This window comes from Mastigoproctus giganteus, chromosome 11 (genome assembly GCF_048544385.1).
Source record: "Mastigoproctus giganteus isolate SK-2022 chromosome 11, ASM4854438v1, whole genome shotgun sequence".
Lineage (NCBI taxonomy): Eukaryota > Metazoa > Arthropoda > Arachnida > Uropygi > Thelyphonidae > Mastigoproctus > Mastigoproctus giganteus.
The window spans coordinates 110,577,197-110,594,746 of NC_143585.1; the positions used below are offsets into that span (position 1 = coordinate 110,577,197).

General features: G+C 36.1%; 1 protein-coding gene across 1 annotated transcript in view; it reads left to right on the plus strand.

The window, feature by feature from the left end:
• Window positions 1-17,550, plus strand: part of Tsf2 (transferrin 2) — a 190,160-nt gene that overhangs the window by 82,487 nt on the left and 90,123 nt on the right. The gene's annotated exons all lie outside the window — the stretch shown is intronic.

The window sequence follows — 17,550 nt, forward strand, 5'->3', positions numbered from 1 at the left end:
ATTGTCCAAAAAATTGGAAATCTTTATTCATATTTAGTTAAGGCCACCTTTTATCCTTTTTTACAGTCTGTACACATCTGTTATGGATTCCAGTAGTTTTCTGGGCGAGATTAGCTCCAGATTTGACCATTCTTCCATAAGGATATTTATCAGCAGTTGTATTGTGGTCAGTAGAGAACTGAGAAACCAAACTTCCCTTTCCAACATGTTCCAGACATTCTCAATTGGATTCAGATCTGGAGAATTACGTAGCCATTGTAGATGTTGGAAATCTTGTGAATATTTCTCAAACAATTCGGGCACAATTTTTATTTTTGCATGGTGGATAGTTGCATTGTTATCTTGAAAGAATCTATCACAATCTGGCTAAAAATGAAGCATTGCAGGGTGAAGTTGGTTCAGTATGAGAGAAAGATATTTATTGGTGGTAACACTATCTTCTAACAGTGGACCTAGTCTATACCAACAGAATGTACCCCATATACTGTGATATCACCTCCAGCTGCTTGAGTGGTAGACACAAGATAGTCTGGATGCATGGCTTCATAAGGTTCATACCACACTTTCACCCTATCATTGGTGTAAGAAAGTGTAAATTGACACTTATTAGACCACAGCTTGACATTGGTGACATCACTCTGGTTGAGCCTTCAATTTTTTTTTAGAGAAAGAAGTGACTTTCACACTTCTTTCTGTAAAAGGCACAAGACCACCGAATTCAGGATTCTTCAACTCCTGTTTCATAGTTTAGTTAAAGTGGATCATTGTTTGCCAAAATTGAATTTTTCAGTCATTTGCTGCACACTGAACCTTCTGACACAATTTGCTTAAAATTCTTGCAGTTTCATTCTTAGAGTACCAACTTTCTTTTGCATTTCTTCCTTTCAGAACTGCATTTTCCTTTCATCATCCACTCATACTTTTGAGATGATTGCTTTCAACATAACTGATTTCTTTTGTTTTCTGCAGTTGTAGCTCCTGCTTAATGTGCTCCAACAATAACACTCTTCTGAAAACCAGAGATCACTTCTCCTTGAATGGATCAACTAAGAAATCCCAGGAGGAGTACCGTATTTATCTGATACCAAGGAACTTGTGATTAAAAAAAAAGGTTTTTAATCATGAAATTGAAACGATTTCAAAAATCTTGGCTAGTCAGTGTATATCTTTACAAATTAAACATAAAACTTAACTTAAATTTCACTATATACAGGGTGTTTCATATTGTAGGCTGTGCTTTTAGGATTGATCCAGTACCTGGAAAATAAGGGGGGGCAGGTTTATACAGTGGGCATTACTAATTGTGACCACTTTGGGAGAAAATTTAATTGATAACAATAACCAATGAAACAAGAATGCATGCTGTTCGGCATTGTTTAATGTTTTCTTTGTGTCCACTTCCACCATTTTAGGTATACAAATGTGTACATTGCAGAAGAGGACAGAAAGAAAATATTAAAATCATGCAATATAAATACTTTAATTTAAATTTCCACCATTTCTTTGAGAAGGCACCAATAAAAATGAAACTGTCATTAAGTTTCTGGAAATGCATATTAACCATTAAAATCAAATAAAGAAAATAGTAAAATCAAGAATTAGAAAAGGATTAATTTTCTACTGTAAAATTGTCAGATTGGTTTCAGTACTTTCTTTCATGGAGTAACAACACTGACAACTATGATCTGTAAGAAACATCAGCAGTAATAATACACAACAATCAGAGTTCAAGAACAAATTGGTATTTTATGTAATCACTTCCACTGCACATGCATAAATTGCAATAAGGCAAAAAAAGCAATAACATAGACTTAAGTACTGATTGCAGTAAATGTAATTTTTTTTTATGTATTAGTATCAGGTGTATGTATTAGTATACACCTGAGAGGGACTTCATAAAAATATGATAAGGTGACATTGAGATATACTATGAGATTACTATGACTAGATAGATAATATATGAATGACATTATCTGAGATTACTATGTAGACTAGATACGTATTGTAGCACTGCATTAGATTTAGCTTAGTGTATATTTCAATTAATTTATTATCTTATTAATTTTCATTGTTAATCAATTAAATTGTATTTTAAATGGAAATCATGCCCCAGACTAGAGCAGCAAAGCAACATGCAACATGCACAAAGTAGCTGGAGTGGTGTCGCTCGAAGGAGGAGGGCGATTTTCCAATGCATCACAGTCTAAAAAAATCACACACTGCACCTAGTACTCTGTGTCTCCTGGGTTCAGAGTGTGTGAAGAAATTAGGCACCAACTCTGCATTCTGATAGGCGTCTATGAGAATTTGAAGAGTAGGGTAGATGCCCTCGAAGGAATTAAAATGGGGGCCCATTAAACTCTCAGCTGCCCAACTCAATGCCAGAGCTCACTCTTGTTCATCAGGCAACACAGCAGCAATCTTCAAGGCAGAATGATCTGGTCCCACAGAATCTAGTTATTGTCGGTGACTCAAATGTCAGAGAAACAGAAAATATATTGTGCAAAAAGGATTGGTGGAAAATAGGACCAGGTTATGTGTGCCAGGGACCAAAGTTGATGACATTGTACAGCAGATATCATCTTTTAAGGACACAAAAGGTGATATTGTTGTACACATTTGCACTAATGACATTAGGAGTATGAATCTGCAGACTTACTTAACAAGTACAGCTCAATGTTGAAAAAAAAGTTGCATGTTAGGATTAAATTTGAAAGTGTCTGCAATTCTGCCCAGACACAATAGGAGGAGTTATATGATGAGAGCCTTGTCAATCAGTGATCTGTGGCTGTTTGAATTTTAAAATATAGCTGCAGAACTTTCAACAATGATAAAAACTAATAATAAGAATAAGCAAACACATACCTAATAAAATGTTTATTCATACTCAGCACAGCCATAGCTATGTAACTATTCAGACCTAGGGTCCTGAGCTGGATATCATCATTCTTCTCTTTCTTGGTGATTTCCTTCTACTTTCTCTCTCTCTCTCTCTCTCTCTCTCTCACACACACACACACACACACACACAGGGGGTAACTCAGAAATTTTTTTAGCTGGTGCACCATAACCCTCGGGCTTCCTAGCACTATATGGCTAGTAATAATAATAATTGGACATGTTTTTCATTGTTTTCACGCTTTGAATCAATCCTGTGCAGTTGTAAAACACTTTGTGTATAAAAGTGAACATTACTATGGTGGCAGAGTTATGTGCGCAGATTGAATTTACCATTGATCATTCTGGGCTTTAGTTTTAGACAATTCAATCTATCTATGATGGACAACTGTCAATGTGAGGTAAATTATTTATCTATTTTACAGAAATTAAACAAATCAAGTTCCTTTTACTGTAGAATATCTCCTTCTCTCTGCGTTGAGCATTACTAAATATTTGCTGCCATCTTGGCATTTGTAATGCTCTGATTCGCACCCTACAAGGCAACTTGAATCTTTCATTTTATTTAAATTTATTTTAATTGCCTAATTTAGTTCATTTTACTGTATCATGAAGGAAATTTAATTTTGTTTTTTTTTTTTTAACCATGGGGTCAGGGTGGGGGGAAGGCAATGATTTTTCCCTTACGAGTGATGTAGTTAAATGATCAGGAATGAGAGTGCAGTAGCACATGTTCTATGAGCGGTCCATTGTTCCTGCCTGCCTGATTGCTAAGCACAGTTCATGATTGTATTCCTGATTTATTGTAAACTTCTCCAACCTTGAGGTCATCTGGAATGCTGGAATGTAAAGAACATTTTTGATGTCAAAACATCTTTGGCGGCATCTACAAAATTTTGGACTGAAGTAAAACCAATTTGTCACAAAAACATGAAGCAGAAATTATACAAATTACATCACTTTTACTAATTGATGCTAATGCAGTTGCTAATGTTGATTCTTGATATGAAAACATCTTTGGTGGTGCCTACTAAATTTCGGACTGAAGTAAAACCAATTTGTCCTGAAAATGTGAAACAGAAATGATGCAAATTACATCACTTCTTAATGCAATCACTAATGTTGATTCGGTAGAGTAAGTAGCGAGCATTAGCATAAAATGTTACATTATTTTAGACTGAAGTAAAATCAATTGGTAACAAAACCAATTTAGGAAGTAAAACCGGTTGGTAACCAATCGGTAATTTGCTTCATTTCCGTTTCACATTTTCATGAAAAATTGTTTTTACTTCAGTCTGAAATTTAGTAGGTGCCACCAAAGATGTTTTCACATAAAACATCTTTTGTGCATACAGCATATACACACACTTTTTTATAGGCCTGATATAGCCAAGTGTTCCAGTGGTTCAAGCCTCCGTGACCACTGAATACAGTTAATAATTGCATTCATTACCAAAATAACATATTGCAAAAAAGGACATATTTTCTCAAGTACCCCATGCCCTTCAATAAGCTGCACACGCTACTCTATTTTTTAATACATGAAATACATGTATTAAATTACATGATGAAATACATGTATAAAATACATGTATTAACTTAATACATGACAAAGATTTTATAAAATGTGAATATATTTTCTTCCAGCAAAACATATCTGCCTCTTGAATTATTTTCACTTTTTCCCTAATTGTAAAATATTATAACTGCGTGCCATTGTTATTCATGTTTAGGAGAATATTTACAAAACAAATAACATATTTTTTCTGCCTCTTGAATTATTTTCAGTTTTTCTCTAATTGTAAAAAATTATAATTACATGCCTGTATTATTCATTATTAGGAGAATATTTATCCAATATCTTACATGCACTAGTAAATGGCACCAAAATTAGAATCTCAAACTGAATAAAGTGGGCTAGGTGATTTTTTTCATGGTTGAAGGAAGGTGAAAAATAAACATACTGTTATCCACCACCTTTCATTACTAGTGAGCAGTATTATAAATGTAGTAGTAGTAGTGGCAAATGATGCAAGAAAGCAGGCTTATATAGCATCAGCAAAAAAAAAAAAAAGAAAATTAAACTTCACCCATCCATATGCTCCAAGAATTTGTTAGTTTTTCCTTGAATTTATTCAAGCCATCCACTTCCACAACAGATTGAAGCCTGTTTCAACAATCAACCACCTGCTGGCCGAAGGCAAACTTCTGCACATCACATCTATCCTGCAACCGTACCTCCTCAGCTTCAATTTATGCCCCCCCCCCCTCATCTGTGTAGTCTCAGCAAGAGGAAGAATGCCATTAACATTCATCTTCCATTCAAGGCCTGAAACACCCCAATCAGATCATCAGCATGTACCTAGCCTCCAGGCAATGCAGTTTTCAAAACTGAATCCTTTCTACATAAGAGAACCCTTTTGTTCTCTTCACCAATCTGGTTGTCCTTCTCTGCACCTTTTCCAGCAGATATACATCCATCCTGAGGTGAGGCCTCCATACCTGTAAAAATACTCAATGTGCCTAACCGTGGCCTTGTACAAAGGGATATAATCACCTGTTTATCACTGCTAGAAAAGTTTCTGTATATCATTGACAAAACCCCACGAGATGTTCTGTCAGTATGTATGCACTGCTCAGATAATTCCATTCTCCACTACCATGAGTATGGTTCTAAACAATTGATAAGTTACTCTGAGATTACTGCTATCCATATGCAGTACCTTGCATTTGTCAATATTAAACTTCAACTGCTATTTCTCAGCCCGTTGACCCAATTTTCCCTACACCTTGTTACAGTAGCTTACCCTGATTACTGTTGTTAACCACCCTGCCAACCTTTGTATTATCTACAAACTTAGACATTAAGCCTGATAAACCTTCATTAATAACGTTGATAAATATTGAGAACAACAATGGGCCCATCACTGTGGGGATTCCACTAATAACATTAGTCCAAAAAGAGCAGTGCCCATTGATAACCACTCTCTGTCGGCTCCCACTCAATCATCCCTTTATCCATAGAAGCAACTTTCTCTTAATGTGACATTGCTCCAGTTTATACAGCAGTCTTTTATGTGTAACAATATCAAAAACTTTCCTTAAATCTAAGTATATGATATCAAAATTATTTTTTTCAACCAGTTCCTTTGTGACCACATCATAATATCCAGTGGTAGGAATCAAAAATTTTAAAAACTGGTTCTCTAGCATCTTACTCCTCCTTTTCAAGGTAAAAAAGAAAAACCAGAGTTCGTTAATATTTTATTTTTCCTTCAAGTACTTCCAAATTGCAAGTTTATTATCATCATGCTGTTTATTTCCTCCATGTGGTTAACCTTTAGCCATGTTTTGAACAGATGGAGTGGGGTCCCATGAATCCAATGGAAAGTCAAACGGGTTAATCATCATCAGATTTGCAACATTCTGGACTGTGAGGCAGCTTCTTTTATCGGAATATATAATATTTATCCTAGAAAAACCTGTTTCTGCCTCTGCAGAGCTAATAGCAACTGTATTGATAATATTTTTAGCCTTTTGTATAGTACTTGGAATTTCATGGTTGTGGCATTTTTTTTTTAGAAAACTTTCCACATAGTCGCAGAAATCATTGGCTTTAATTTCATGATGGAAAAGTTTATGAAATTCACAAAGTTTTTCTTCAGCAACTTTCCAAAGTACAATAACTTCAATATTCCAGCAGTCTGATTCTAGTAAGCTTACTACTTCATGAATTTTATTATCTCTATTCTGTGCATTATTTCATGATTTTAAATGATCACAGTCCATCAACCTGGCTTCCATATTTTTTATTATTGTTTCCAATAGTTTTTGAAGAGGAAGGCAGACATATTTTTGATTCTCAACAAATCCAATACTCATAAAAGCGTCAGAAGTTATGATAGGACCAACTTTAACTAAAATTTCTGTTTTGAAGCACATTAGAAAGTAAGGAAATTTCTTTCAATATATCTCTCATCAATGCTAAATCATCTATGAAGAATCTGTTGCAAAGACGGGAGGTCATTCCTGAATATCGTTTGTATTCAGGAATATAATAACATTGGGTGAGAAAGGACTGAGTGTGTTCGACATGTGGTGAAGACACAGCTGTATGAAGTTTCAGTATTATGAGTCCTCCAATTTCTTCAGTAAGCTCCTTCCTTTCTTATCCCCTAACAAGTCAATCATGAGAATCTCAGAACTTCTCATTCTCATATTGAGACTTCAGTATTATGTTCAAAATACGTCCTCATTATTTATAGAATGATGTTAAAAGAGACCTTTCTGACATAACCGCGGAGGATCAGAATGACTCCTTGTTTATTACTAATATGAAAAATTAAGACACTAACTTAAATGTAATTTTACTTGAATGAAAATAATTTCGTTTGAAGATTATGAAATGAATATCAATTTTTTTCATGCAAAAGTAAATTTGTACACACGTGATAATTCGATCTACGGATATTACATAATATTTTATTCACAGAAATTTCGTATAAAATTTTTAAAATACTGCATTAGCGAAAATTTAATTCTGAAATTTGCAAGAGTATCACTAAGACAAAGGTTACTGGGTATTAAGAAGTTAGCATTTACTGTTTTGCTAAAAATTGTTAAGATGACCTTAGGGTTTGTAAAAAGAAGAGTTATTTTTGCCAACTACGAAATTTATGAAATAAGATAAAGAGATTTACATATTAATGATTGGGTATATCTAAAATCAATTATTGAAATAAGGAAACGAGCTTTATCAAATGAAATAAACATGACACACTAATAAAATACAAAGTTTACTTTTTATGAGAAATAAAGATATTGTAGTAATGGCTTCATGAACGTGTAACAGAACAAGACAAAGGGAAGGGGTGGAGGGTATACAGCGTGTAATTGTAGATAGGTTGACACAATGTAACTGATACACAAGATAATATTACCAACCAGAATGTGGTCAATTTATCTTATGAATTGTCTGTACCATAAATTAACCTTTTAAGTAAAGGGCCCAATTATAATTTACCTCCCAGAAATCTGAAAAAACAAACAATTATCGAATTTGAGTGTGGATTAAGAAACACAAAGAATAAAGAGGGATTTATTCAGCTGATTGGAGTTATTAATCAGAATAGGGACCCATATATACCCAGGTTATCAAAAGAGGAGACCATTGGGCTCCAAAATACAACAGAATAGCAATATTATAATGCAGAAAGCTGATGGGGGGGGGGTACAGTGGTTGTCTTAAATAAAACTGATTATATGGACAAACTTAGTAATATTATATCCGATAGTTCTACTTACCAAGTTGTAGAGAGAACAACGTTTGACAAACTAATTAAACAATTTAATAGTAAGTTAACTGAATACAGGAAAGAGAATATATTTTGATGGCCATTTTAAAAACCCTTAAAGCGAGGACTAACGTGGTACCCGTGCTCTTTGGACAAGTTAAATTACACATATGGGTCTGTATGAGACCCATTGTCTTATACAGACACACAGCCTTTTCAGTGCTAGCGACATATCTATATGGCATTTTTAAACCATTGCGTTTTACATTAACATTTAGCTTAAAAATTTCGGATGTGTTATTTAATCAATTAAAAGGAAAAATGTTAAAAAGCGACAAATTATTCTCTTTAGATGTTGTATCCCTCTACACAAACGTACATGTAGAATGTGCCTTAGACATAATATGTGACCTTATTAATGATCAGTCAATAAGTTTAAATAAGTCAAATTTACCTAGGAATGAAATATTTTATTTTATTAAATTCCTTGTACAAGCTAATTATATTTATTTCCAAGCTAAAATATACGAGCAAATATTTGGGTTACCGATGGGCCTTAGCTTAAGTGGACTAGTTGCTGAAATTTATTTGAATAAGAGGACAATTATATTTAACGCCGTTTTTTCCAAATATAATATTTTATGGTAGATATCTGGACTACATCTTAATATTTACAAATGTACATATAGTAAATAATGTCTTGGATACTGTTAATAAAATACATAATTTTCTAAAGTTAAATTAACTTTAGAAAAGGAAATCCCACAGAAAAAAGCTGTAAACTTCTAAATTTTACTCTAACTAGGGTTAATGAGAATATACAATTTAAAATTAATTGAAAACCAACGAATACTGAAAAATTTCTACACTGTTCCAGCTACCATCCCTTTAAATATAAACGGAGCGTCATTTTTAACCAATTTTACAATGCTTATAGATACAGTTCTACTCATGAATGCTAATTAGATGAATTTATGGAACGTACAAAAAGATTTTTAAATAGGTGGTACATATTGGGTACCACCATGAAAATTAGTAAACAGGCAAAATATAAAATGGAGACAGGTACAACAAATAACAGATCAGAAATATTTTATTCAAGTTCCCTATATACAACATCAGTACAGACAATTCATTAACATTTTCAAGAACACTGAATTTAAAATAGTTCCTCAACCCACGATTAAACTAAAAGTTGTTCTAAAACATAGAAGGGTTGATACCATTACAACCATGGAAGCAAACAATATTCCTTGTGGCAGGTGCAATCCAGCCTATATTGGCTCGACCCAGAATCCACTTTCGACAAGGATATAATAGCATGTGGCATCTGTTAGAGCAGGTAGGACAGGTGCCTCAGAATTAGCTTTTCATGCTATTAATGATGGGCATGTGTTCTTTTTGATGAGTCGAAGGTTCTGAATACTCAGCAGGAATACTTTAAGTTATTAATTGCAGAAACATTGGAAATGAGATTAAATCCAGACTCTATTAATGTATGTAGACCTTACAATATCTCAGATTCATGGACTCTAACGAACAAATTTAATTTAACATGTATAAACACTAGTTCATACATTGGTCAGCAAGAATAATCTAGTGCTAGGTTACGAAAAAGTTTTTATAAAACAAGGGGGTGGGGATATCATTTGCGATCCGCTTTTGACTTCTTGGGAACACGGAAACGATCCGAATAAGCTAGTCCCTAGACAATTTTAAAGTTTAAATTATTTGTAAATTGTTATATAGTTATCTCATGGTAACCAGATTTTCAGGAAGTTTTAGACAAGTTTTAAGTTTAAATTATCTGTAAATTGATGTATATTTATTTCGTGGTGTCAAAATAATCAAGACGATTTCAATTCGCATATTAGCATATATTATTGGTTGGTTTGGGGGGTTGATGGCTGTCGACTTTCCACAAATCTTCTCGTGCTAGGTTGGATATGGTATTGAATACATGATGATTTTAATACGTAGCTTTTTAAAAATCATAAATTGATTTAATTAACATGGTACTCTAATTCACATAAGAATACATTTGTACGTGATTGAATGTTAAGCGAATTACAGTCCTACAATAAAGGTATGAGGTTTTCTCTTGTAATTTAAGATAACATTTTATAAATGAAAAGGATTTTTTGAAGCATTAACTGACCTTAAACGTAATGTTAACTTGTGTCAAGTTTCTTGATGCCATCTTCAGTAAACAGTAACACCTCATCAAATTGTTTGGAATTTAACCTGGAATGCTGTCTAAACTTATCACTTTCGCTAATATCGGGTATTAAGTTGTGAAATTCATCGTGTAACTGGCAATCTGAATTACATTTGTCAACTTTTTTTTGTTTCCTGCAGAAGGATGTAAGTAGCAATAAATCTTCTTCATCACTGGAGCTATCGCACCATGGAACACTGCTCTCCATCACGACTAGGAATAGAATAGCTGAGGTTATGTGTCCACCAGTGTGAAATGGGCAGAACATGGATGACGTAGCGACCAAAAGTAGTGTAGCCCGCATGGGGTTTGGTGTGAAACGGCCTTTAGCATTAGCAGGGCATATGATGCAAGAAAGCAAGCTTCTATAGCATCAACCAAAAAAAAAAAATACACCCTTCCCATTTCACCTATCCATTCACTCCAAATGTTTGTCTAGTTCTGCCTTGAACTTAAGTTGCTGACCTCCACTACAACAGATAGACATTTGTTCCAACTATCAACCACCCATTGGCTAAAGGCGAATTTCTGCACATCTGTTCTACAATTGTCTTTCCTCAATTTGAATTTATGCCTCCTAGGGTGAGTAATCTGAGCAAGAGGAAGAATCCCATTAGCATTGAGCTTGCTCAATCCATTCAAGGCCTTATACACCTCAATTAGATCACCTTGCAGATGCCTAGTCTCCAGAAGCAGCAATTTGCAGAACTTAAGCCTTTCTTGGTAACACCAACCCATTGTTCCACTCACCAATTTCATTGCCCTTCTCTGTACTTGTTCCAGCAGCTCCACATCTTTCCTAAAATGAGGCCTCCAGACCTGTATACAGTACCCAAGGTGAAGCCTGACCATTGCCTTATACAAGGGGACAATCACCCCCTTATCCCTGCTAGCAAAATTCCTGTATATCATTGACAAGACACCATGAACTTCTTGCAGCCTTTCTGGACTGCTCAGAAAACTTCATATCTGACTGCACAGTCAACCCCAGGTCCTTTTCGTTCTCCACTATCATTCGGCAAACTCAGGGAAATTCTAAAAACAGGTTTGCACAAACCTGCTGAATCCCACCACTGGTAGTATCCCATCAAATTGGTCAGACAAGATTTTCCCTTAACAAATCCATTCTATGACTGTAGTATAATTATATTCCTGTCCAGCTGTTAAGCTAACAGGTCTGTAATTACTCATGTCACCTTTTGATCCCCCTTTATGAATGAGAATTGCAATCCATAGGAACCTCCCCTGAATCCAAGGATGCTCTCATAATTATGGCTAGGTGTTTCCTTACCTCCTCTGCTGCCTCTGTTAATATGATTGGATAGATCTCATCCACTCCAGATGCCTTTTTTATGTTCAGCTTCAACAATTTCTCTTCCACTTTCCTTTCGGTTATCATAAAATCATTTAGCTCCCCATAAGAATTTGACAAACTTTTGGCCTTCCCTCTCCTACAGAATTCCTCATGTGTGAATGTGCATGCAAAATACCTATTCAATTTGTCAGCAACGTGAGCAGAATCATCAACAGTTAACCCATTGACATCAAGTGACTTCCAATATGATTTCCCTTCCTTCTACAATTAATATAAGCTTATAGTCTTTGCTGCTTTTTCTTTGCCAGAGATCTCATAATCTGCCTTAGCCTCCTTTGTGACTTGATTATAGACTAATTTATATATACCATAGGCTTCTGTATCATATGATAATTTATATGCATCCCATGAACTTTTCTTCTCTGCCACCTGTCTCAATAGTTCATCTGACATTCATTTAGGTCTAAGCCTTAAACAGTACTTCTTTGTTGGTGTGAAAAGCCTAGTAGTGTCTATGATTACTTTCCATTTAGAATTTGTTGTTGGTATTGTCATCATTTTGTCCCACTGCTCAGAATTTAGAAACTGTTTAATATCACTGTAGTCACCCTTATGAAAGCAAAAACCTTTCTTTTTTCCACTAGTCTATTTACTTGTTTTTTTCAAGTTCATGATGACTCCCAGTAGTTCTTGAAATCACCAGCAACTTGCTTTCCAGGCTGCTGCTTATTCCAATAAAGGCAGTGCAAGAATCACTTTCACCTCTGCCTGCTGCTATTGTTAATCTGTTAGTCTCTGTATCCTCACAAGATACTGTTTTACAACCCATCTAATGCCTCAATAACATGAGCAAATATTCTTGCACTCTTTCTATTTAAATGTATCCCATCCCCACAGAAGTAGTCTCTCCTGTTAACAAGTGCAGACTATGCTGCAAGAAATTCTGCCTTTAATACAGATATTTACACAAATACTGTAATTCTGCCAGTCTTCCAAACCAGTCAGATTGAGTAGTGAAACTTCTCGACATCCAATCACTGTCCAACTTCAAACTCACAGAACCAACTTTTTCTCTTCCTCATTTTTTATCTGATTGCTTCTCTTATCTAAAACAACTTTCCTTTGCATGCATTTCCCAAAAATACAATATAAAGAAATTCAATTTTAAATGTTTACAAATGTCTTCTGTCTTTTCAATCACATACACATCACTAAGTGCTATAGCATTAGCATTAGTAGAGGCATTTCATGCAAGAAAGCAAGCTTATGCAGCATCAGCCAAAAAAAAAAATAAAGTAAAATAAATAAATAAAAAATAACCACTTCCACTTCACCCCTCTGTTCGTTCGAAATACCTGTCCAGCTGAGCCTTAAACTTATTTAGGCTATCAACTTCCACGACAAGGGATGGAAGTCTGTTCCACCGACCAACCACCCGCTGGCTAAAGGCAAATTTCCGCACATCTATCCTACATCTGTCTTTCCTCAATTTGAATTTATGCCCTCTCAGGTGATTATTCTGAGCAAGAGGAAGAATCCCATCAGCATTGAGCATGCTCAAACCATTCAAGGCTTTATACACCTCTATCAGATCACCTCGCTGGTGCCTAGTCTCCAGACACTGTAATTCGCAAAACTTAAGCCTTTCTTCATAAGAGCATCCCTTTGTTCCATTCACTAATCTTGTTGCCCTTCTCTGTACTCGTTCCAGCAGCTCTATATCCTTCTTGAAATGAGGCCTCCAGGCCTGTATACAGTACTCTAGGTGTGGCCTGACCATTGCCTTATACAAGGGAATAATCACCTCCTTATCCCTGCTAGAAAAATTCCTATATATCATTGACAATACACCATGAGCTACTCTTGCAGACCGTCTGCACTGCTCAGAGAACTTCATATCTGCCTGCACAACCACCCCCAGGTCCCTTTCATTCTCTACCACTGTCAGTGTAGTACCACAGAGTTGATACGTTGCTCTGGGGTTGCTGTTTCCCATGTGTAATACTTTACATTTGTCAATGTTAAACTTCATTTGCCACCTCTCAGCCCATCTGCTCAACCTTTCCAGATCCTGTTGCAGCAGCATAGTGTCAGTAGTGTCCTTGACAACCCTGCCAACCTTCGTATCGTCTGCAAACTTGGACATTAAGCTTGATATACCATCATCAATATCATTTATAAATACAGAAAACAATAATGGACCCAACACTGAGCCCTGAGGGACTCCACTAATAACATTAGTCCATGATGAGCAGTGTCCATTAATTACCACTCTCTGTCTCCTCCCCCTCAACCACCCCTTTATCCATAGCAGCAATTTGCCTCCAATGCCACACTGCTCCAATTTGTGCAGCAGTCTTCCATGTGCAACAGTATCAAAAGCCTTTCTAAGATCCAAGTATATAATATCAAAGTTATTCCCTGCATCCAGTTCTTTTGTGACTGCATCATAGTATCCAATCAAATTGGTCAGGCAAGACTTCCCCTTAACAAAACCATGCTGTGTCCGAGCTATAACTGAAGTCTTGTCTAGATGATCCTGCAGTGCTTCTTTAACCAGTGCCTCCATTAATTTTCCAGGAACAGAAGTTAAACTCACAGGTCTATAGTTACTTGTGTCAGCCTTTGATCCCCCTTTGTGAATTGGGGTCACATTTGCACATCTCCAGTCCATGGGTACCTCCCCTGAGTCCATAATTATGGCTAAGGGTTTGCTTACTTCCTTTGCTGCCTCTTTTAATATAACTGGATAGATCCCATCCACCCCAGGTGCCTTTCTTGTGTTTATCTTCAACAATTTCTCCTCCACTTTACTCTCAGTTATTACAAGATTCTTTAGCTTACTGCTAGAGTTGAATACACCTCTGGCATTCCCCTCGCTGAATAACTCCTCATGTGTGAATGTCGATGCAAAATATTCATTTAGTTTGTGAGCTACCTGAGCAGGGTCATCAACAGTTGACCCATCGATATCAAGTGGACCAATCTGATTCATCCCCTTCCTTCTAGAGTTTACATAAGTAAAGAACTCTTTGCTGTTTTTCTTCGCATCCCTTGCCAAGGATCTCTCGTAATCTGCCTTCGCCTGCCTAACCTCATTTGTAACTTGGTTACAGATCAACTTGGATCTATCATAGGCTTCTGTGTCACGTGTTAATTTGTATGTATCCCATGCATTTTTCTTCTCTGCCATATGCCTCATTAGTTCATCTGACATCCATTTAGGCCTAAACCTTGAACAATATTTCTTAGTTGGTATGTAAAGCCTAGTAGCTTCCAAGATAAGTTCTTTGAATGCTTCCCATTTTGAATTTGCTGTTGGTAACATCATCAGTTGATCCCACTGTATAGAATTTAAATACTGTCTCAGTCCATCGTATTCTCCTTTACGAAAGCAATACCCCTTCCCTTTACCCCTAATGGTAGTTACCTCTTTGAGTAACTCCCACTTCAGAACACTGTGATCACTGCCACCTAGTGGTTCATTTATCTGCAGATTCTTAATGCATCAAGAATCACTACTGATAATCAAATCAAGAGTATTGCTCCCTCTAGTTGCCTCCCGAACATGCTGATGTAGAAAACAATCATCCAATAAATCCACAAAAGCCTTGCTAGTGTGTGAGTGACCAGCCCCCAAATTCCAGTCAATATCTGGGAAATTAAAATCCCCCATTATAAGACTCTCTGATTTACTGGCCCACTCTATTTCTCTGACAGTTTCTTATTATACTCATCAGAGTCATTAGGCCTATAGCACACTCCTATTCTCAATTTTGATCTCCCAATGCTTATGTCACACCAAACTGACTCGACACTGCACTGTCCAGCGATGTCGACTGGCTTCACTTCCTTGGATTTTATGTGTTTCTTAACTAATAGCATAACCCCTCCTCCCTTCCTATCCTTTCTGTAGACATTGTACTCCCCAAATTCCAGTTCTGCATTCCTTATATCTGTGTGACACCACGTCTCTGAAATCCCAACAATATCTGCCTTTGATGTTTTGAGCAATACCTCAAATTCATCAAATTTATTTACTAAACTCCTAGCTTTGGTGTATATGCAAGTATACATGCACCTGCTCTTCCTCTTAGCCACCCTAACACAACCCATGTGTTCACTTGTACCCCCATGATTCCTAGCAGTCTCTGAAATATCCTGCATCTTATTTTCCAGGCTGCTGCTCATTCCAATAGAAGGAGTGCAAGAATCACTTTCTCCTTTGCCAGCGGCTACTGTTAATCTATTAGTCCTTGTATCCCCCCAATCTAGCAGTTTTCCCACCCACCTAACGCTGCCTCGATAGTATCAGCATACATTCTTGCACCCTTTCTATTTAAGTGTATCCCATCCCTGTAGAAGCAGTCTCTCCTGTTAACAAGTACATACCAGGCTGAAAAAAATTCTACCCCTTGGCCCTGCACAATCTTTCCAGGGCCGAATTGATCGACAGGGCTCTCATCATATTCTCCCTCCTATCGTGTCTGGGCAGAATTGCAGACACTTTCAAATTCAACTCCAATTCACGGCATTTTTTCATCAGTGACCTGTACTTGTTAAGTAATTCCGCCGGTCTCATACTCTTAATATCATTAGTGCCAACGTGTACAACTATATCACCTTTTGTGCCCTTAAATAATTTGTGATATTGTTCATAGGTGGGGTTTTCATTAAAAAAAAAAATATTATACCACTCATTCCCAAAAAATTGGACTGTAAATGCCTCTTTTAATGCTATTATGCAAGTGCCTTTGGGTAGGGCTATACATGAAGGAGAAGCAGTGGTTTATTTTGCAGGAAATAAGGCCTCATCATGAACTGATTCCAAATACTGGGTGTTCTAAAGGTAGAACACCTAAACTGTATATCTTAGATCTTTCTCTGTGAATTTTTTAATTGTTCTGAACTTGAAAAAAGCACTTACAGGGGTGACAATTCATAAGTGAAAAATGCTGGGAAATATCCTGTAGCATCTTTGAAATGTTTGCTGTTGAAAATGCTCTATATATGTGTGTATATATATATATATATATATATATATATAGGTGATCCAACAACTGCTAGTAGAACTACCGCTAGCCAGTTAGGCCTTAATTACCGATAATACTTCCCGCCAAACAAGGGAAAAAGAAAAAAAAAATCCCCACCACCCGCAAAGCAAAATCTATCGGGATCTCGACCTAATATATCAATGCGCATATAATGTTTAATTGTTCATCCTACAATAGCACTAATGCCACATAAACGCAATATTGTCTGAAACAAAAATTTAACAAATATAGAACATTGGCTTAAAAGTAGTGATCAAAAAATATACAGGGTGATTCACTACCAGTGCGAAAACTTGCAGGAGGTGTAGAGGGCACAAAGACGAATTGGAATCACATAGCATTGCAGGGTCCGAAATGCCTTCGTCATGCGGTAGAGGATGTTGAACGGGAGGTTGCGTGAACATTTTATTTTAAATGTGTGTATATATTAGCAAACAAAAAAAAACACATTGATTGGAAGTGTGCCACCCCATCTTCATGAACAGAATTCTACAGCTTAATTCAGAAATTATGCCATATTAATTTTGCTGTTAGAACTGCTCAGGATCAGGAATTTTTATTTTACTTGCATACAGAAAACTCCTAATTATCCAGGGTGAATGGGAAATAATTTTCTCAGCTAATTAGAATGCCTGATAAACTCCAAAATGAAATAAAAACTTGTAAATGTGTCTTAAATTTATTTGCATTGGTATATTTGTATAAAGGTAACTTTGATATTTTTTTATGAAAGTAAACAATGAAGTTCACATTTCCCTTCATTTGCCTTCC